At 40.2% G+C, this 22,027-nt stretch overlaps 1 long non-coding RNA gene across 1 annotated transcript in view; it reads left to right on the forward strand.

Moving 5' to 3' along the window:
• Positions 1 to 22,027, forward strand: part of LOC128655352 (uncharacterized) — a 78,861-nt gene that overhangs the window by 54,091 nt on the left and 2,743 nt on the right. Inside the window, exon 2 of the long non-coding RNA XR_008401764.1 lies at positions 12,276 to 12,406. This is a non-coding gene — a long non-coding RNA (uncharacterized LOC128655352). The remainder of the gene's footprint in view (positions 1 to 12,275; positions 12,407 to 22,027) is intronic.

Below are 22,027 nucleotides of genomic sequence, written 5' to 3' on the forward strand. Positions count from 1 at the left end.
ATAAGGCTCTGCGGGCTAGGATAGAGAACCCTGAACTCTTAGCTGCCAATTTAGTAATTTGCAGAGACGCATCCTATCTTTTTATAGACTTACCTTAAAATAAAACCCATGTATAAGTTTTAGTAGTCAGGTGATTGCTGTGGTAATAGTGATCACCTAGCATGAATAAATATGCATTCATTTGCACATAGGCTTACGAGAGCCCCTATGTGCACATCAAAGTTACAAACCTATACCAAAATGCCCTTATTTAGATGTGGATAACACCTTTCTTTTTACTATGAAGCTTAGGAGGAGATATATACACTATTGTTTATAACTTTGTTTATTAAAACTTGAATTAAAAAAAAAAAATCACACTTTTTGTTGCAGTTTTCTTATACGACATGATATATAGCTAACGTAATGGTAAAGTTTGAATCTGCTGCGTCTCTTAAAAAAAAAAGTTATACAGTATGTGTTGGTTTCTCAATGAAAAATGGCCTTCAGAAGAGCCTAGTAGGGATATTTATCAATGCTATAATAGAGAGAAAACCAATGGCACTACTTAAATAAACTGAACGTTCCCATATAATTGATTATAAAGTATTAGATAAATCACAAAAAGGGGATGGTGCTTGTACTAGAAAATGGATTCAAAGCTAATCAGTAAGAGACTGAAAAAAAGAGTACAAATTTAGCACTCATAATGTTCTATTATAGTGGATACTGTGGACAGAGGCAAATTTGTACTCTTTTTTTCAGTCTCTTACTGATTAGCTTTGAAGATATTAATGCGTCAACTGAAAATACGCTTGAATCCCACGTCGTATTTGTCACGAGATTGATCCACCGTAGTTATCAAAGCACCAAGATCGTCAAGTGTTAACATTTGTGATGTAATATAGGCTCCCGTAATCTCAATCCGATGCAGATCGATGCTTGCATCATTACAGATGTTTCAAATTTACATTCAACTCTATTTGACACTTTTTCTAAGTTATCAAACATTTAACAGGTATGCTTGCGTTTATTCCGACGCAGCATACCTAGTTTTCAATCCGCCACCCTTGAGGCCGCTGATGCCATAGAAATCAATGGGAGTCTGAAAACAAAGAAAGCTCATGTTTGATGCTGCAAGAGAATGAAGTATATTACATAATAAAAGTAAATTAGAAACTTTATTAAAATTGTATACCCTTTCTAAATCAAACAATATTATTGCTCCACATTTCATGCACTAGTAGAAATAGGGATAAAAATGAAAAAAAAAATAAAAAAAAAACATTTTATTTGCAAACTGGGTACTGGCAGACAGCTGCCAGTACCCAATATGGCCCCCAATAAGGCAGAGGGGGAGGGTTAGGAAGCTATTTTGTGGAGGATCAGGGAGGTTGGGGGCTAAGGGGGGGATCCTACACAACAGCATATGTAAATATGCTTAAATATATATATATATAAAAAAAGATTCCTTTTATTTTAGTACTGGCAGACTTTCTGCCAGTACTTAAGATGGCGGGGACAATTGTGGGGTGGGGGGAGGGAAGAGAGCTCTTTGGGAGGGATCAGGGGGTCTGATGTGTCAGGTGGGAAGCTGATCTCTACACTAAAGCTAAAATTAACCCTGCAAGCTCCCTACAAGCTACCTAATTAACCCCTTCACTGCTGGGCATAATTCATGTGTTGTGCGCAGTTGCATTTAGTGGCCTTCTAACTACCAAAAAGCAACGCCAAAGCCATATATGTCTGCTTTTTCTGAACAAAGGGGATCCCAGAGAAGCATTTACAACCATTTGTGCCATAACTTATTATTGCGATTGATCACATTATCTGCTCAACACTTATATTGTAACCTGAGCGCCTTCAGCATTGACTACATCCTAATTTCTTTGGTATTAATATTTACTTGAGTAACAACACAGTCTCGTGTTGCGTGTCATCTTAATTCACTGTGAGCAAATAAACAGTAATATACAAGGTCACACATCCAGTACTGCATTCACTTATTAGACTTGGCTTGTATCTCAACCAAATCTTAAGATCTGGTTCACAATTAACAGCCATACAACAACTAAGACTCCATGACGTATGGAGAGCAATGAACCCTAATTCCAAAGATTATACATTCTTCTCTCATCCACATAGCACTTATTCAAGAATAGAGTACATCCTTACGGACCAAATAGGGCTGGCCATGGTTACGGACTCTAAAATTCTACAGATTACATGGTCAGATCACGCACCCGTGCAATGCAATGTTGAATGGCCAGATATACCACTTAGACCATACATTTGGAGGTTAGACGAATATATGTTAGAAAACCCTCTGATCAACGAGGCGGTGGGAAAAGCTTTATGCAATTACTTCAAAGAGAATAGCACTATCAGGTTCCTTGGTTATTTGAATCACAACTGCAGAGTCTAAATAAATTATTTTTGTTTCACAACTGAAGTACAGGCTATTATATCAGCATAGACTGTTTTATTCAGAGTGATTTTTATAAGTAATGGCAGTAAGTCTTTATATGGTTATATAATATCGTTATACCATATAAATATTTAGAGGCTGAAAATAAGTATTATTATTAATAACAACTTTTGACATTAATTGTGCTCAAACCCAAATGTGAGAGATAGTGTTCATTGTAATAAGCACTGAGGCATGAGAGATGTGAGACACACAGACTGCAGCTGCTGACAGGGGCGTGACCTGCTGCGAGACACAGCACACAGAGTAATGCTTGCAGCGTGGATATCTGAACACAGACTAGTGATTGCAATAGGTGCTGTGAGACACGCTGAGTTGTAAGGAGCTGTATGGCACGCTGAGATGTATGAAGCTGTGTGACGTCACATAAAGTCCGTTACTGTCCGGTATGAGAATGTATCAAAGGAAGTTCATAGAATTAAATAAAACATACGTTGCAATCAAAGTAATTTCTGAGAGACAAAGTCAATTTACATAAGTTCAAAAGAAAACATGAAATTTGTAATTAGCCGTTACTTAAGGCATCCAAGGTAAATTAGATTTGATACAAATACCGTAGTGGTAGTTGGTAGAATCCTCCTGTTGGAAATTAGATAGCAATTCCTGTAGAGATGTGGAGTTGAATAACTTAATACTTCTTGGAATAGCAATCTTCAGGATGAATGAGACTAGTTGTTATTAGTCCCTTTGTGAGACCAAACTGCAGCTGGTATTTGTAAATCCAAATGTTAAAGTAGTAGAAGTAAATCTTCTTTTGATAAGTATATAGCTTATAAGAAACAGAGCACTGGTTTCAGCAAACAATACTCAACAACTAAGCACTTGTTTGGGGCGGGGTGATGCCTTAAGTACAGGTGAGGAAGGTGAGTTGAGGCAAAAAGTAAAAGCAGGACTGGAATCCTTACAGCACAGAGGGAACCGCCCCATTCAGTATATGGGAGGCACACAAATGTGTGATACGAGGAGAATAAATGGAACTCAAGGCTAGAGAAAAAAAGAGAAGAGACAATACCTAAACTCTACTTTGGCTCAAATAGGATATTTGGAGAAACAATATAAAACAGACCCACAGTCCGCTACTACACTAGCTTCACTAACACGACTTAGACAATCCCTTAAAAATTACCTCACAAAAGAACCTCAGCTCAAATCAACACTACTGAAACAGAAATATTATGAAGTACAGGACAAACCAGGCACATCACTAGCCAGGGCCCTTAGGAGACGACAACTTAATACATTTGTACACACCATCTCAGACAAGCAAGGACAAATATGTAAAGACAGTAAGAGCATAGCCAAAGTGTTTTGGCAGTATTATACAACACTGTACAACATCCAAGACAAGGCTACACCACAAGCAATAGAGTCATACCTCACAGATCTCAACCTCCCCACCTTAGAGAAAGAGGAGGCTGATAAGCTGGACTTCCCCATCACAACAGATGAAATTAACACAGCTATACAGGCAATGTCGAGCTGGAAGAGCCCAGGTCCAGACGGCCTCAGCATGAAGTACTACAAAAAATACATAGACCAACTAGTAACACCCTTAACAAAACTATTCAACTTGTTTACTTCTAAGTCAGGTTTCACAAAGAACATGCTAGAGGCCCACATAACTGTATTATCGAAACCAGGAAAGCAGCCAGACAGACCAGAACATTTTTCCAAAATCCTAGCTACTAGGATCAACAGATATCTGCCCAAACTGACAAATACCGACCAAGTGGGGTTTGTACTGTGGAGGGAGGTGCGGGACAACCCCTTAAAGGCCCTACAGATCAATTCATATGTCAAAACAAACAACATCCCGATGGTAATAGTCTCCACAGATGCTGAAAAGGCATTTGATAGGGTGAATTGGCAATTTCTAGAAGCAATTTTGCAAAAAATGAAATTCGGCTCCTAATTTTTAGCTCAAATTTTCTCACTGTACACACACCCCACAGCCAAAGTTAAGGTTAATGGTCTCCTATCGGACAGTCTACACATAGGGAATGGAACACGGCAAGGGTGCCCTCTCTCTCCTTTGCTTTTTGCACTGACAATAGAGGCACTAGCACAGAAAATTAGGACCAACACACAGATAACGGGTGTCACTGTGGGTGACACAGAATACAAATTAGCACTATGCGGATGATGTCCTACTTACACTGACAAATGTAGAAAAATCCCTACCAAGGACATTAGAAATGTTCCAGGAATTCGGTATCCAACTTTCTAGTTAACACCACTAAATCTGAAATGATAAACGCGACGTACGCAGAGAACACACTAGAACAACTAATCCCCAACTGCCCCTTAAAAAGGCAAAACCTGAAACTTAAATACTTAGGTATATACCTAGCGGCAGATCCAAAAATAGTTTTTCAAGCCAATTACAAAAAATTTGAAGAAGATCTGACAGCAGATCTTTCCAGCTGGAAAAATAAATCTATTTTGTGGATAGGCATAATTAATGGAATAAAAATGAATGTCCTCCCTTGGATACTGTACCTATTGCAGACGACACCTATACACTTACCACTAACTTACTTAAGCCGGATACAGTCGCTAATGTAACAATTCATATGGCATGGGAATCAGGCCAAGAATAGCGAAACAAACAATGTACCTGCCTAGAGATAGAGGAGGTCTAGGGGTTCCCAATATACAGACATACAAGATAGCCATATCCCTGCATAGACTAATGGACTGGTGCACAAACAATGCACAAAAACAATGGGTAGAGCTTGACAGACACATTTTAGGTCTAAATAACACAGGACTTTCAGCATGGATCCCCCACAGACAGAGACCAGAGTTAATTCAAAAATACCCCATCATGACAGAATTTTTCGTGACATGGGATAGGTTGATAGCTACTTCCACAAATATATCAAGCATACATTCCCAGATGCTTCCTATTTGTAACAACAATGCATTACCTTGGAGAATCAGAGACACTTACACAGAGCACGGTGGCCATATCAAAAATAAGGTCCTTGCAGTATTCCACCATATGAAAACTTATGCTGTCAGAACATCACACCTAGACATGCAATATCCACACTCTACAAACAATTGCTAGTAGAAAATGAACACAACTACCATCATACACTAAAGCGTGGGAGACAGAATTGGGCATCAACATTGCAACTAAAGACTGGCACAAAGCCTTCCTAGCTATTAAGAAGTCATCTATATCCACGAGAATATTAGAGACAAACTACAAATTCCTAACAAGATGGTACCTTACACCCAGTAGACTTCATAAGATATACAAGACAGCAAGTAAACTGTGCTGGAGAGGATGTGGCGAAGTGGGGAACCCTACACATATATGGTGGAAATGTGACAGATCAGATACATACTGGGTGGCGATAATAAAACAAATGACGGACATAGTGGGGAAACAGATACCCAATGACCCACTAATTCTCTTTTACATGGCTCTCCCCAAGTTCTCTGATAGCATAGCAAATGCACTGTTGGTATTGCTTATCAACAGTGCTAAAACATTGATCCCAAAACACTGGAAATCCGCCACAGTACCCACGGTAACAGAGTGGAGGGCCCAGGTAGAAAATCTATTATTAATGGAAAGATACCATCATCTTAGAGCAGGCACAGTAGAGACACATGAACTAATAGTGGTAAGGTGGAAACAACACATTACCAGTACACAACGGGCAGGCAGCTGAACAACCACAAAAAGATAACCAAAATATATAGAGCCAGAAAGTAGAACAGAAACCATAAGACAGAGATTACATACTAATTGCTAAACATGGTTTACTTTGTAATATAGTTATTGAATATGAGATAACCACATTATCACCTTTATTTCACCTATACTTAAGACCCAAGAGAGGTCAACCTTGAATTAACAGGGGCCAAGAAAGGAGTTAAATGAACAATGTTAACAACTCCCAAGACTATTGTATGCTTTAAGTCACACAAATAATTTGTGGGAATAATAAACATCAGAGTTTGTTAATGGGATATATATCTCAGCGATAATGATGAAACACATTGTATATATTCAAGCTATGTTGTTAAAAAAAACAATTTGTTTCAATAAAGCTTCATTTGAAAAAAAAAAAAAATGTTCCACGTGGTAGGAGCTCACGATTGGATAAAGAAAAATCCACCCAATTCTATTGGGGGACATTGTCATTTCACACAAGGATAACAATTATTTATTTTTCCACAAATGATCATCCATTTAAAAAAAATAGGAACAAAAAATTATAATACATATTCAAATCTCTTTTTTTAAAACTTGAAAAAGAAAAAAAAAAACCTTAAATGTTTCATTAAGTTTGTTTACATAGGTACTATGAATTTCATGTGTGCAACATAGTCTAATATTATAGTAAAATGTTGGCCCTTTATGGATATTATTAGTTGTAGTAGTAATAATATTTTGATGATGATTGAAAAAACAAACAAACAATAAAAGAGATAAAAAAAAAACAACTCACCATCATGGAGAGAAATCACGCAATTTTATTTTTTTGGCATTATATTGTAATGTATGTATCTCTTCTTCACACCCAGAACCTTGTATAGTGAAATAAACAGCTCTCAGGCGAAAGACTGTGACCAACCGCATAGTTTGTAATGTTTCTTGCGATGCTTTTCAAAATAGGAGATCAATTATTTTGTTCAAATGTGGTATGTATAAAATCTTAAAATTTTAAATGGGTTGCAATGCCCTGTTTTTTTAAGCTAATAAAGCATATATTTATCTTGTTTAAAGGACTCGATCAGGACTTGTTACAGGAGTATACAAGGATTGCCACTCTCATTTAAAAAATCCCCCCCCCAAAAAACCCACTTGTATTGTTTTGTTGTTAGCAGTTTTTTAAGCTAATAGAATTTGAAAACCTACAATCTGCAGAGTAAAATTACACAAGTTGGCAAAATAAACAATGAAAGTACTTTACAAAGTTTTTTTTTACTACACGTAATGAAACAATTTATTTTACAAACAAACAGCTTGCATTATGGGTATAATGCTGCTTTTTCCCTACCGCTGCTATTACGAGTCTTGTAGGTATAGCTGTACCGCACACTTTTAAAAAAGTCCTTTTTCAATGGGACTTCCATAGCACCGGTCTTACGAGTTTTGCCTGGGAGGCCAAAAAGTGAGCGGTACAGCCTATACCAACAAGATTCGTGCCGCCATCTAAAGTCAGTAGTTATGAGTTTTACACTACAAAGCTGTAGCATAAAACTCATAACTAAACTGTCACAAAGTAAACTAACACCAATAAACTACCTATTAACCCCTAAACCGAGGCCTCCCGCATTGCAAACACTATAATAAAAATATGAACCCCTAATCTGCCGCATCGGGCATCGCCGCCACTTAAAAAATGTATTAACCCGGGGGGCGGAGCTAGCAGCCGAAGCAGCCAGACGTCTCTTTCTATAGCTCCTGCCATTTGCTCAAATATACTATTGTTTTACACAAATTAAGGACTCTTAAACTCTAGTACATCTTGTTAATCGCACTGGTTAGAGCAGTATAAACATTATTGGTCATTGATGAAAAAGTATTGGATGTTACAACGGCAAAAAGATCTCTTGGCCTGAGTTGACGACTGCACAAAGTAAGCCGCCATTGTACAGAACACCTGCGCGCCTTTATTACTGTCAGAGATACATTCTCTGCAAACTAACTGAGCCTTCAGCTTTAATATGGAGAAGTTGCTCTCAGCTAAGCTGCGTAACGTACTAGTCTCCTTGGACACCCAACAGCATGCTCTCATTAGTGAACTGAGAAGGGCTGTGGGCGCGCAACCGGATATACTGACAGCATGCAGGACCGCAGAAATTTCCAATTATAGTGCTTCAGACACACCGCATTTGAAAGAGAAGGTACCTCAAAGGGCCGGGGAAATACGCAATGCAGGAGCATGGATCCTCAAACCCAATATGGTGATGCAGCACGGCAAGCGGCACAATCCCTTACATCCCTCTACAAAGGAAGTAGGGACTTCCCAGCACAGCGCAACACAAAATTGGAGTAATTTGCTGTGGTTGGGAGAAACAGAGGCAGAGCTACAATCTGCTATATCAGCATGGAAACCTGGAAGGTATAATACTGCTGACGGATCTGATGCCGTCTTGCAGCAACATGGTCTCCCTGCAGAGCCCAATGACAAGATGACCCATGCTCTTTGGAATGCTGCCCAGACACTAGAAGCCATGAATGAGATGGGTGGACCCTGGCAACCCGCTGGAAGTGGTAGTGTGCGGAATGCTGTGAGAGGGACATGTGACTGTTGGGACTTTCTTATATCTAGCTGTCACAGTGTACAAACAACTTCAGTAGTATGGCATTTCTTGCACCACCTCACCCAGTCTGCATTACTCTACACACTCAGTCCTGATCAGACACATAAGAGAGGTGTGGGCTGATAACTTTAAACCTGCAGTCTGAATCAAAGCTGAGCATTTGATATTAGGGCACTTTAATGAGAGCTGACCAGTTTGAAAAAGGGTCCCAACCTATTATGCCTGGCACTAGTTTAATATATCCATTGCTAATTGCACACTCCTTTAGCAGTATCAGCTTGTCCCTCTCCAGGACTATTCTAAGACTGTAACAAGTTTTTCTGCACTTTCTGTTGATGTATTTTCACGCACATGTTGCCGAACATTTAAGTTTCATTTGAGGGGGGCATATAGAAAAATAAAGGAGGTCTATTCTGATATAGCCTTATAATTACCAGATGCTTGCATGAATGAGACCTCTAGCCACATTTCTCTGCGTACTAGGACCCTTAAGACTAATCCTCCTTGTTATTAACAGCTAGGTGTCTTTGAAAAGATTAATGGTTTAGAATATTCTGCCACTATTGTTTTTTAACATCTCTGTATATTTTTAGACCAAATGCAGGGGATGCCAGAATAAGCAAGAACCTTACCTATTCAAAATAGGCTGTAAGCTCTTACCGCTTTATTAATTATATTATGGTTAAAACGTTACCTACTTTTTGCATGTATATTATTCCATTTAACTAAGTTTATAGGCATAGTTTATTATTTGTTTAATGGCAACTAGATTGTTCAATGATATTCTCCTATGCATAGAAATATTTCAGAGATCACATCATTACAATTATAGTCTAGACATTTGTATATTGTATTGTGCACTCCCACTCTGTAAAGCATATACAGGGAGTGCAGAATTATTAAGCAAGTTGTATTTTTGAGGATTCATTTTATTATTGAACAACAACCATGTTCTCAATGAACCCAAAAAACTCATTAATATCAAAGCTGAATATTTTTGGAAGTAGTTTTTAGTTTGTTTTTAGTTTTAGCTATTTTAGGAGGATATCTGTGTGTGCAGGTGACTATTACTGTGCATAATTATTAGGCAACTTAACAAAAAACAAATATATACCCATTTCAATTATTTATTTTTACCAGTGAAACCAATATAACATCTCAACATTCACAAATATACATTTCTGACATTCAAAAACAAAACAAAAACAAATCAGTGACCAATATAGCCACCTGTCTTTGCAAGGACACTCAAAAGCCTGCCATCCATGGATTCTGTCAGTGTTTTGATCTGTTCACCATCAACATTGCGTGCAGCAGCAACCACAGCCTCCCAGACACTGTTCAGAGAGGTGTACTGTTTTCCCTCCTTGTAAATCTCACATTTGATGATGGACCACAGGTTCTCAATGGGGTTTAGATCAGGTGATCAAGGAGGCCATGTCATTAGATTTTCTTCTTTTATACCCTTTCTTGCCAGCCACGCTGTGGAGTACTTGGACGCATGTGATGGAGCATTGTCCTGCATAAAAATCATGTTTTTCTTGAAGGATGCAGACTTCTTCCTGTACCACTGCTTGAAGAAGGTGTCTTCCAGAAACTGGCAGTAGGACTGGGAGTTGAGCTTGACTCCATCCTCAACCTGAAAAGGCCCCACAAGCTCATCTTTGATGATACCAGCCCAAACCAGTACTCCACCTCCACCTTGCTGGCGTCTGAGTCGGACTGGAGCTCTCTGCCCTTTACCAATCCAGCCACGGGCCCATCCATCTGGCCCATCAAGACTCACTCTCATTTCATCAGTCCATAAAACCTTAGAAAAATCAGTCTTCAGATATTTCTTGGCCCAGTCTTGACGTTTCAGCTTGTGTGTCTTGTTCAGTGGTGGTCGTCTTTCAGCCTTTCTTACCTTGGCCATGTGCTTTTGGGCACTCCAGTGATGTTACAGCTCTGAAATATGGCCAAACTGGTGGCAAGTGGCATCTTGGCAGCTGCACGCTTGACTTTTCTCAGTTCATGGGCAGTTATTTTGCGCCTTGGTTTTTCCACACGCTTCTTGCGACTCTGTTGACTATTTTGAATGAAACGCTTGATTGTTCGATGATCACGCTTCAGAAGCTTTGCCATTTTAAGAGTGCTGCATCCCTCTGCAAGATATCTAACTATTTTTGACTTTTCTGAGCCTGTCAAGTCCTTCTTTTGACCCATTTTGCCAAAGGAAAGGAAGTTGCCTAATAATTATGCACACCTGATATAGGGTGTTGATGTCATTAGACCACACCCCTTCTCATTACAGAGATGCACATCACCTAATATGCTTAATTGGTAGTTGGCTTTCGAGCCTATACAGCTTGGAGTAAGACAACATGCATAAAGAGGATGATGTGGTCAAAATACTCATTTGCCTAATAATTCTGCACTCCCTGTAGAATCAGACATAAGCCTGTTAATGTTCGAGCAAAGAATCTATAGCATATGCAAAGTACTATTTGCTGAACTTAATTATTTCTTTTACCATATCCACATGTGTTTAGTTGTAATTCCTGACTAATACTGATATATTTAATCCAGTCTACACAGAGTTTAGGAGTATGGGGGTGTATATATATTTCGCAAATCAGCTTTCTCTGCAGGTACTCTGTTTCTCATCACTGTTTATAACATATGTTTGCAATCTATTTATTATTTAGAGTTGAGTTGCTGGGGTATAGGTTGGTGTTTACATACAAGTCTCTCTGCTAGTAGAAGGTTTCCTATTCTGATAAAGTAACCTCAGTAGATTTTAACTTATGAAACCCCTCACTATGATTTCGATTTAGCGTAACTATCCTGCAAAATTGTACCGCTGGTAACGCTTCAACACGCCATGTAAACCCCTCTGATGTCTATGTACTTTCTACCATTAAGTAGTTAATATGTAATCTTAGTTCTAAATATACTTAATATTATTGACTGTAGCCGAGGCAATAGGCCTTCTCGCTATTTTTGATAATCGGCGCTAAATATATACTAGGGTTCCCTTAACTGAGAGTTATAATCCACCTCTTTATTTGGGTGTCCCACTGGCTATGGTACTGATAAATATACAGTGGGATTATAGATTCCACTCACTAGGTTGTTTAACCTCTATTTGCTGTGAATTATATATAGCATCCTAGCCCACATCCTTTACATTAGTCAAAAGACCTAAGAATTGTCTACTATAATTATATTCATTCAGCTTGCATTTATGTATATTGCTTTGGGTACATAATGATAGCCTCCTATCTAATTAATTGTCTATTACCTACATCAACTATTAGAACCCCTCTCCCCCCCAGACTATCTCAAGTGGTCTACCCATTTACTTATGCGTATATAGATTGTAATACTATGTAAAAACTAGACATCTATGTAATATATTTGTTTTTTGATCTTGTGGCTATTTTCTTAGAAAAGGGCCTAAGCGAAGTGCTAAAAATTTACTTACTATCTGTAGTGATGTCGTGAACCTAAAATTTTCGGCCATTGAATTCAATAGGCAGGCGAACTTTAAAACCTACAAGGACTCTTTCTGGCCACAATAGTGATGGAAAAGTTGTTTCCGGACCCCCAACAAAAACAACAGCAGGAAAGAGGACATATGGCATCCTTTTGAACAATAGATGACAGGTAAGGCATAGATTTTAGAAAGCCATAGTTAATTTTTTTGCAACTGTGAAATAAAAAAAACATTGATTGGACACCCAGCACACTTCTTTATCCTTAGGCCTTTTTATAAGAGGCTCCCGGAGCCTCAACAGAAACAACAGCATGAAAGAGGACATATGGCATCCTTGTGAACAATTGATTACAGTTAAGGCATTTATTTTAGAATCCCAGAGATCATTTATATGACCCGGGAAATAGAAAAAAACATTGATTGGACACCCAGTATACTTCTTTATCCTTAGGCCTTTTTATAAGAGGCTTCCGGAGCCTCAACAGAAAAAACATCATGAAAGAGGACATATGTCATCCTTTTGAATAATAGATTACAGGAAAGTTATTGATTTTAGAAACCCAGAGATCATTAGTTGCAACCGGGAAATAGAAAAAAAACATTGATTGGACACCCAGTACACTTCTTTATCCTTAGGCCTTTTTATAAGAGGCTCCCGGAGTCTCAACATAAACAACATCATGAAAGAGGACATATGGCATCCTTTTGAATAATAGATTACAGGAAAGGCATTGATTTTAGAAACCCAGAGATCATTAGTTGCAACCGGGAAATAGAAAAAAACATTGATTAGACACCCAGTACACTTATTTATTCTTAGGCCTTTTTATAAGAGGGTCCCGGAGCCTCAACAGAAAAAACATCATGAAAGAGGACATATGGCATCCTTTTGAATAATAGATTACAGGAAAGGCATAGATTTTAGAAACCCAGAGATCATTAATTGCAACCGGGAAATAGAAAAAAACCATTGATTAGACACGCAGTACACTTATTTATCCTTAGGCCTTTTTAATAAGAGGGTCCCGGAGCCTCAACCGAAACAACAGCATGAAAGAGGACATATGTCATCCTTTTGAATAATAGATTACAGGAAAGGCATTGATTTTAGAATCCCAGAGATCATTTATATGACCCGGGAAATAGAAAAAAACATTGATTGGACACCCAGTACACTTCTTTATCCTTAGGCCTTTTTATAAGAGGCTCCCGGAGCCTCAACAGAAACAACAGCATGAAAGAGGACATATGGCATCCTTTTGAATAATAGATTACAGGTAAGGCATTGATTTTAGAAACCCAGAGATCATTAGTTGCAACCGGGAAATAGAAAAAAACATTGATTAGACACCCAGTACACTTATTTATCCTTAGGCCTTTTTATAAGAGGGTCCCGGAGCCTCAACAGAAAAAACATCATGAAAGAGGACATATGGCATCCTTTTGAATAATAGATTACAGGAAAGGCATAGATTTTAGAAACCCAGAGATCATTAGTTGCAACCGGGAAATAGAAAAAAACATTGATTAGACACCCAGTACACTTATTTATCCTTAGGCCTTTTTAAAAAGAGGGTCCCGGAGCCTCAACCGAAACAACAGCATGAAAGAGGACATATGTTATCCTTTTGAATAATAGATTACAGGAAAGGCATTGATTTTAGAATCCCTGAGATCATTTATATGACACGGGAAATAGAAAAAAACATTGATTGGACACCCAGTACACTTATTTATCCTTAGGCCTTTTTATAAGAGGGTCCCGGAGCATCAACAGAAAAAACATTATGAAAGAGGACATATGGCATCCTTTTGAATAATAGATTACAGGAAAGGCATAGATTTTAGAAACCCAGAGATCATTAGTTGCAACCGGGAAATCTAAAAGAACATTGATTAGACACCCAGTACACTTATTTATCTTTATGCCTTTTTAATAAGAGGGTCCCGGAGCCTCAACCGAAACAACAGCATGAAAGAGGACATATGTCATCCTTTTGAATAATAGATTACAGGAAAGGCATTGATTTTAGAATCCCAGAGATCATTTATATGACCCGGGAAATAGAAAAAAACATTGATTGGACACCCAGTACACTTCTTTATCCTTAGGCCTTTTTATACGAGGATCCCGGAGCCTCAACAGAAACAACAGCATGAAAGAGGACATATGGCATCCTTTTGAATAATAGATTACAGGAAAGGCATTGATTTTAGAAACCCAGAGATCATTAGTTGCAACCGGGAAATAGAAAAAAACATTGATTAGACACCCAGTACACTTATTTATCCTTAGGCCTTTTTATAAGAGGGTCCCGGAGCCTCAACCGAAACAACAGCATGAAAGAGGACATATGGCATCCTTTTGAATAATAGATTACAGGAAAGGCATTGATTTTAGAAACCCAGAGATAATTAGTTGCAATCGTGAAATAGAAAAAAACATTGATTAGACACCAAGTACACTTATTTATCCTTAGTCCTTTTTATAAGAGGGTCCCGGAGCCTCAACCGAAACAACAGCATGAAAGAGGACATATGGCATCCTTGTGAACAATTGATTACAGTTAAGGCATTGATTTTAGAATCCCAGAGATCATTTATATGAACTGGGAAATAGAAAAAAACATTGATTGGACACCCAGTACACTTCTTTATCCTTAGGCCTTTTTATAAGAGGCTCCTGGAGCCTCAACAGAAAAAACATCATGAAAGAGGACATATGGCATCCTTGTGAATAATAGATTACAGGAAAGGCATTGATTTTAGAAACACAGAGATAATTAGTTGCAACCGGGAAATCTAAAAGAACATTGATTAGACACCCAGTACACTTATTTATCCTTAGGTCTTTTTAGCAGAGGCTCCAGGACCCTCAACAAAACCAGCAGCAGGAAAGAGGACATATGGCATCTTTTTGAAAATTAGATTACAGGAAAGGCATTGATTTTAGAAACCCGGAGATAATTTGTCGCAACCGGGAATTTGAATCAAACGAATGATTCGATGGACACCCAGTACACTTCTTTCTCCTTAGGCCTTTTTATAAGAGGGTCCAGGACCCTCCAAAAAAACACCAGTAGGAAAGATGACGTATAGCATCCTTTTGAACAATAGAGTACAGGTACAGCATTGATTTTACAAACCCAGAGATAATTTTGGGCAAATGTGAAATAGAAAAAAAAATTAAGTGGACACCCAGTACACCTCTTTCTCCTTAGGCCTTTTTATAAGAGGGTCCAGGACCCTCAAACAAAATACCAGCAGGAAAGAGAACATATGGTATCCTTTTGAACAATAGAGTACTGGTACGGCATTGATTTTAGAAACCCACAGATAATTGTTTGGAAAAGTGAAATAGCCCCAAAAACCATGCTTGGACTCCCACTCCAGGTCGTTCTCCTTCAGCCTTTTTATAAGAGGGTCCAGCACCCTCAACAGAAACAACTGCAGGAAACACCACCACATATGCCATCCTTTTGCACAAGCGAGTACAGGTATGGCATCCATTTTAGATACCCAGAGATAATTGAGAGGAACCAGGAACATTTTTCTAAAAATTTGCTGGGGCCCACCCATTACAGGTCGTTCTCCTTCAGCCTTTTTATACCATGGGCCACGAACTGCAACAGACACAACAGCATTTAACACCACATATTCCACCCTTTTGCACAATAGAGTACAGGTATGGCATAGATGGAACACGGAGATAATTTGTGGCATTTTGCGTTCAATTTAATGGTCCACCAGATATGAGTGGTGTGCTAAGTTGTACTATTCGTGACAGTTTAATCACTGTTATGTGCCTTATTTTTTTTATTTGTTTTGTACCCACAGAGCTGCAGCAGAGGCCAGAAAAATTAGGAATGTACAAATGACTGAAAAATTTGGGTATTGTTGTAGCAACTGTTGTAGCAGCGGCCAGAAAAATTGATGTTTGTAAAACATTTATAAAGTGCCCTAAAAGCTTGTGGCTTGAACACTAGTTGTTGGCGGATAAGTCAAGCAAGTCCTCCGGCTTTATAACAAAAAAAAGGCCAGCCTGTGTACCAGTTGTAGCCCAAGCCAGCTCATCTCATCATCAGGCCTTTTTTATTCAAATGTATCGCCCAATGTCAGTCCCTTCGGGATCCAGCCCTCATTTATTTTTATAAAAGTGAGATAGTCAAGGCTTTTTTGACCTAGGCCACTTCTCTTTTAAGTGACAAAACCTCCTGCTGCACTGTAAGTCCTTTCAGACAGGACACTTGAAGCGGGTCAGGCCAGAAGTTCCATTGCAAATTGGGATAGCTCAGGCCACAAGTCCAGCCTGCACACCCAGTAGTCAAGGGGTCCATCGCTCCTGAGAGTGTCGAGATCCGCAGTTAAAGCTAGGTAGTCTGCTACCTGTCGGTTGAGTCTTTCTCTAAGGCTGGATCCCGAAAGGCTCTGATGGTGCATGGGAGTTAAAAAGGTACGCATGTCCTCCATCAACAAGACGTCAGGAAAGCGTCCTGTCCTTGCCGCCGTGGTCATGGGAGGAGGAGGATTAATTTCATCTCTTCCCCTGTTACATTCCCGTAGTGCTGTGACATCACCCTTATACGCTGTGTAAAGCATAGTTTTTAATTTATTCTTAAAATGCTCCATCCTTTCCGACTTGTGGGAATTTGGTAACATTTCAGGCACTTTATGCTTATACCGGGGGTCGAGGAGCGTGGACACCCAGTACAGGTCGTTCTCCTTCAGCTTTTTTATACGAGGGTCCCTCAACAGGCATGACAGCATGAAAGAACCCATTTGAACACGGTTGGATGCCGAGCTAATCATGTCCCGTTCCTCCTCCTCACTGATCTCACTGATGGTATCTTCTTCCTTCAGCCACGTACAACACCATGGGTACCAGAGAGGTGACAACAACAAGCACCCTGGGATGCCTGTTGTGCTCGGTCTTCCTCCTCCTCCTCAAAGCCACATTCCTCCTCTGACTCCTCTTCCTCACAATCCTCTTCCTGCCACAGGTCCAGCAAGCGATGCTGATTCGGCTGTCTGTGGGGGTGATGCCTGATCCAGCACTCTTCGCAGGGCATGCTCCAGGAAGAAAACAAATGGTATGATGTCGCTGATGGTGCCTTCAGTGCGACTGACAAGGTTTGTCACCTCCTCAAAAGGATGCATGAGCCAACAGACATTGCGCATGAGCGTCCAGTAATTTGAAAAAATATCCCCAGCTCCCCAGAGGCTGGCCTAGCACCCCGGTCATCCAAATACTCATTAACAGCTTTTTCTTGCTGGAGCAGGCGGTCAAACATTAGGAGTGTTGAATTCCACCGAGTCGGGCTGTCACAAATCAAGCGCCTCACTGGCAGGTTGTTTCGACGCTGGATATCGGACAAGTGCGCCATGGCCGTGTAGGAACGCCTGAAATGGCCACACACCTTCCTGGCCTGCTTCAGGACATCCTGTAAGCCTGGGTACTTATGGACAAATCGTTGTACAATTAGATTACACACATGTGCCATGCACTGCACATGTGTCAACTTGCCCAATTTCAATGCCGCCACCAAATTACCATTGTCAGAAACAACCTTGCCAATCTCCAGTTGGTGCGGAGTCAGCCACTGATCCACCTGTGCATTCAGGGCAGTCAGGAGTACTGCTGCGGTGTGACTCTCCGCTTTCAAACAAGTCAACCCCAAGACGGCATGACACTGCCGTACCCGGGATGTAGCATAGTACCTGGGGAGCTGGGGGTGCCATAGATGTGGAGCAAGACGCAGAAGTTGAAGAGGACTCAGCCGAGGAAGAGGTTATGGAAGAGGATGGAGTAGGAGGAGTAGAGGAGGTAGCAGCAGGCCTGCCTGCAAGTCGTGGTGGTGTCACCAATGCTTCTGATTGTCAGAAGTCAGCAGGTTTACCCAATGCGCAGTGTAGGTGATATACCTGCCCTGACCATGCTTTGCAGACCAGCTATCCGTGGTCATATGGACCCTTGCCCCAACGCTGTGTGCCAGACATGCCATAACTTCCTTTCGAACAACACAGTACAGGATTGGGATTGCCTTTTGTGAAAAGAAATTTCTGCCAGGTACCTTCCACTGCGGTGTCCCAATAGATACAAATTTTTTGAAAGCATCAGACTCCACCAGCTTGTATGGTAAAAGCTGACGGGCTAAGAGTTCAGACAAGCCAGCTGTCAGATGCCGGGCAAGGGGGTGACTTTGAGAAATTGGCTTCTTACGCTCAAACATGTCCTTGACAGACACCTGACTGTGGGCAGATGACCAGGAACTGATACGTAAGAGAGACTGAGTGGAGGATGGTTGAGAGGGGGCAAGGAGGACAGCACTGGTTGACGTGGCTGAAGATGCTGGAGCAGGAGGAGGAGGGCGGCTTTCACTTTGTGTGCTGCTTCTACTCATGTGTTCTTCCCATTGGCGTTTGTGATGGGAGACCATGAGCCTTCGTAAATCAGTTGTACCTAGGTGGGTGTTGGACTTCCCACGACTCAGTTTCTTTTGGCACAGGTTGCAAATGGCATCGCTGTTGTCAGAGGCAGACACACAAAAAAATGCCACACTGCTGAGCTCTGCGATGACGGCATTCTGGTGGTGGCAACAGCATGCGTTGATGGGCATCGGCGTGCTGTCTGGCTGACCCCTGGTGACGATGCATGCTGTCTGACTGTGCCACTAGCTCCTTGAGACGACCTCCCCATGCTTCCAAATCGTCTCCTCCTCCTCTCTGTCTCCCCATCTGAACTTTCCCCCTCTTCTTCTTCTCTTCTAGCAGGCACCCACGTGACATCCACCGACACATCATCATCAACCACTTCACTTGTATCTGAAACATCAAGAAAGGAAGCAGCAGCGGGTACAACATCATCATCATCATCATCATCACACCGTACCTCCATGTCGGTAATGCTGCCTGACTGAGACTGATCACTATTATCTACATCCTCTGTCAATGATGGTGGCGCATCACTCATTTCTTCCAAATGAGGTGTCAATAACTCCTGTGACAGATCAAGTGAAGCGGCTGTGGTGCTAGTGTTGGTGGTGGCCACAGGCAGGGGAGTAGCACTGGTCACTTGAGACCTGCCCAAAGCACAGCTGGACGTAGATGGTGCGTCAAGGTTAGGAGGACTAGCAGCGGAAGCTGAAGAAGATTGGGTGTCCTGTGTTAGCCATTCAACTAGGTCCTCCTCAGAAGTTTCCGCGTCCCCCTGGCACCCGGCGTCTGAACAATGTGCATATTTGTAGGGTCTAAAGGAATCACAGCACCACGACAACGGAACCTGCGGGGTGGCCTGCCTCTGCCTGTCATTTTTTTTTAAATGGACACTAACAATACTATTACACCAATTGAGTGGTGGCACTGTGAAAGTGGGCACAGTATACGCTGTGAGACTGACAACAACAAACAAGACAGATGTTTTAAAAATCACAAATTGTTCATTGGCACACACGCTGGGAGAAAGGAAACTGCAATTCAATGGAACTAGGAGACTGAAGAATCACAGTCAAAACAGTTATGATTAACAAAAATTCCAATACTGTTACAATAAATATGATTGGTGGCACTAATTGGCTAGTTGGGACTGGCACACAGGCAGGCAGGCAGGAGGAAAATGCAATTCAAGGGCACTAGTAGACTGCAGATTGACAGTCAAAACAGTGATGATTGACAAATTTTGCAATACTGTTAAAAGAAATATGATTGCTGGCAATAATTGGTTAGGTGGGCCTGGCACACAGCAGGCTGCAAGGCAGGAGGAAAGTGCAATTCAATGGCACGAGCAAACTGAGGGTTCACAACAACTATTACAAAAAATTTAAATTTTTAATTATTAACAATACTGTGACAACAAATATGATTGGTGTAAATATTTTGTAAGTAGGCCTGGCACACAGGCTTGGAAGGCAGTAGAAAAGTGCAATTCTAGGGCATGAGCAAACTGAGGATTAAGATCAACAATCAAGAATTTTTTAATTTTAATTAGTAACTATACTGTGACAACAATTATGATTGGTGTAAATAGTTGGCAAGACGGCCTAGCACAAAAGGCTGGCAGGCAGGAGGTAAATGCAATTCAAGGACACTAGGAGACTGAATACTGACAGTCAAAACAGTGATGATTGACAATTTTTGCAATACTGTTAAAAGAAATGTGATTGCTGGCAATAATTGGCTAGGTGGGCCTGGCACACAGCAGGCTGTAAAGCAGGAGGAAAGTGCAATTCAATGGCATGAGCAAACTGAGGATTCAGAACAACTATTACCAAAAATTTAAATTTTTAATTATTAAGAATACTGTGATAACAAATATGATTGGTGTAAATATTTTGTAAGTAGGCCTGGCACACAGGCTTGGAAGGCAGTAGAAAAGTGCAATTCAATGGCACGAGCAAACTGAGGATTAAGATCAACAATCAAGAATTTTTTAATTTTAATTAGTAACTATATTGTGACAACAATTATGATTGGTGTAAATAGTTGGCAAGACGGCCTGGCACAAAAGGCTGGCAGGCAGGAGGTAAATGCAATTCAAGGACACTAGGAGACTGAATACTGACAGTGAAAACAGTGATGAATGACAATTTTTGCAATACTGTTAAAAGAAATATGATTGCTGGCAATAATTGGCTAGGTGGGCCTGGCACACAGCAGGCTGCAAAGCAGGAGGAAAGTGCAATTCAATGGCATGAGCAAACTGAGGATTCAGAACAACTATTACCAAAAATTTAAATTTTTAATTATTAAAAATACTGTGACAACAAATATGATTGGTGTAAATATTTTGTAAGCAGGCCTGGCACACAGGCTTGGAAGGCAGTAGAAAAGTGCAATTCTAGGGCATGAGCAAACTGAGGATTAAGATCAACAATCAAGAATTTTTTAATTTTAATTAGTAACTATACTGTGACAACAATTATGATTGGTGTAAATAGTTGGCAAGACGGCCTAGCACAAAAGGCTGGCAGGCAGGAGGTAAATGCAATTCAAGGACACTAGGAGACTGAATACTGACAGTCAAAACAGTAATGATTGACAATTTTTGCAATACTGTTAAAAGAAATATGATTGCTGGCAATAATTGGCTAGGTGGGCCTGGCACACAGCAGGCTGCAAGGCAGGAGGAAAGTGAAATTTAATGGCACGAGCAAACTGAGGATTCAGAACAACTATTACCAAAAATTTAAATTTTTAATTATTAAGAATACTGTGACAACAAATATGATTGGTGTAAATATTTTGAAAGTAGGCCTGGCACACAGGCTTGGAAGGCAGTAGAAAAGTGCAATTCTAGGGCATGAGCAAACTGAGGATTAAGATCAACAATCAAGAATTTTTTTAATTTTAATTAGTAACTATACTGTGACAACCATTATGATTGGTGTAAATAGTTGGCAAGACGGCCTGGCACAAAAGGCTGGCAGGCAGGAGGTAAATGCAATTCAAGGACACTAGGAGACTGAATACTGACAGTGAAAACAGTGATGAATGACAATTTTTGCAATACTGTTAAAAGAAATATGATTGCTGGCAATAATTGGCTAGGTGGGCCTGGCACACAGCAGGCTGCAAAGCAGGAGGAAAGTGCAATTCAATGGCATGAGCAAACTGAGGATTCAGAACAACTATTACCAAAAATTTAAATTTTTAATTATTAAAAATACTGTGACAACAAATATGATTTGTGTAAATATTTTGAAAGTAGGCCTGGCACACAGGCTTGGAAGGCAGTAGAAAAGTGCAATTCTAGGGCACGAGCAAACTGAGGATTAAGATCAACAATCAAGAATTTT

Source organism: Bombina bombina, chromosome 4 (genome assembly GCF_027579735.1).
Source record: "Bombina bombina isolate aBomBom1 chromosome 4, aBomBom1.pri, whole genome shotgun sequence".
NCBI lineage: Eukaryota > Metazoa > Chordata > Amphibia > Anura > Bombinatoridae > Bombina > Bombina bombina.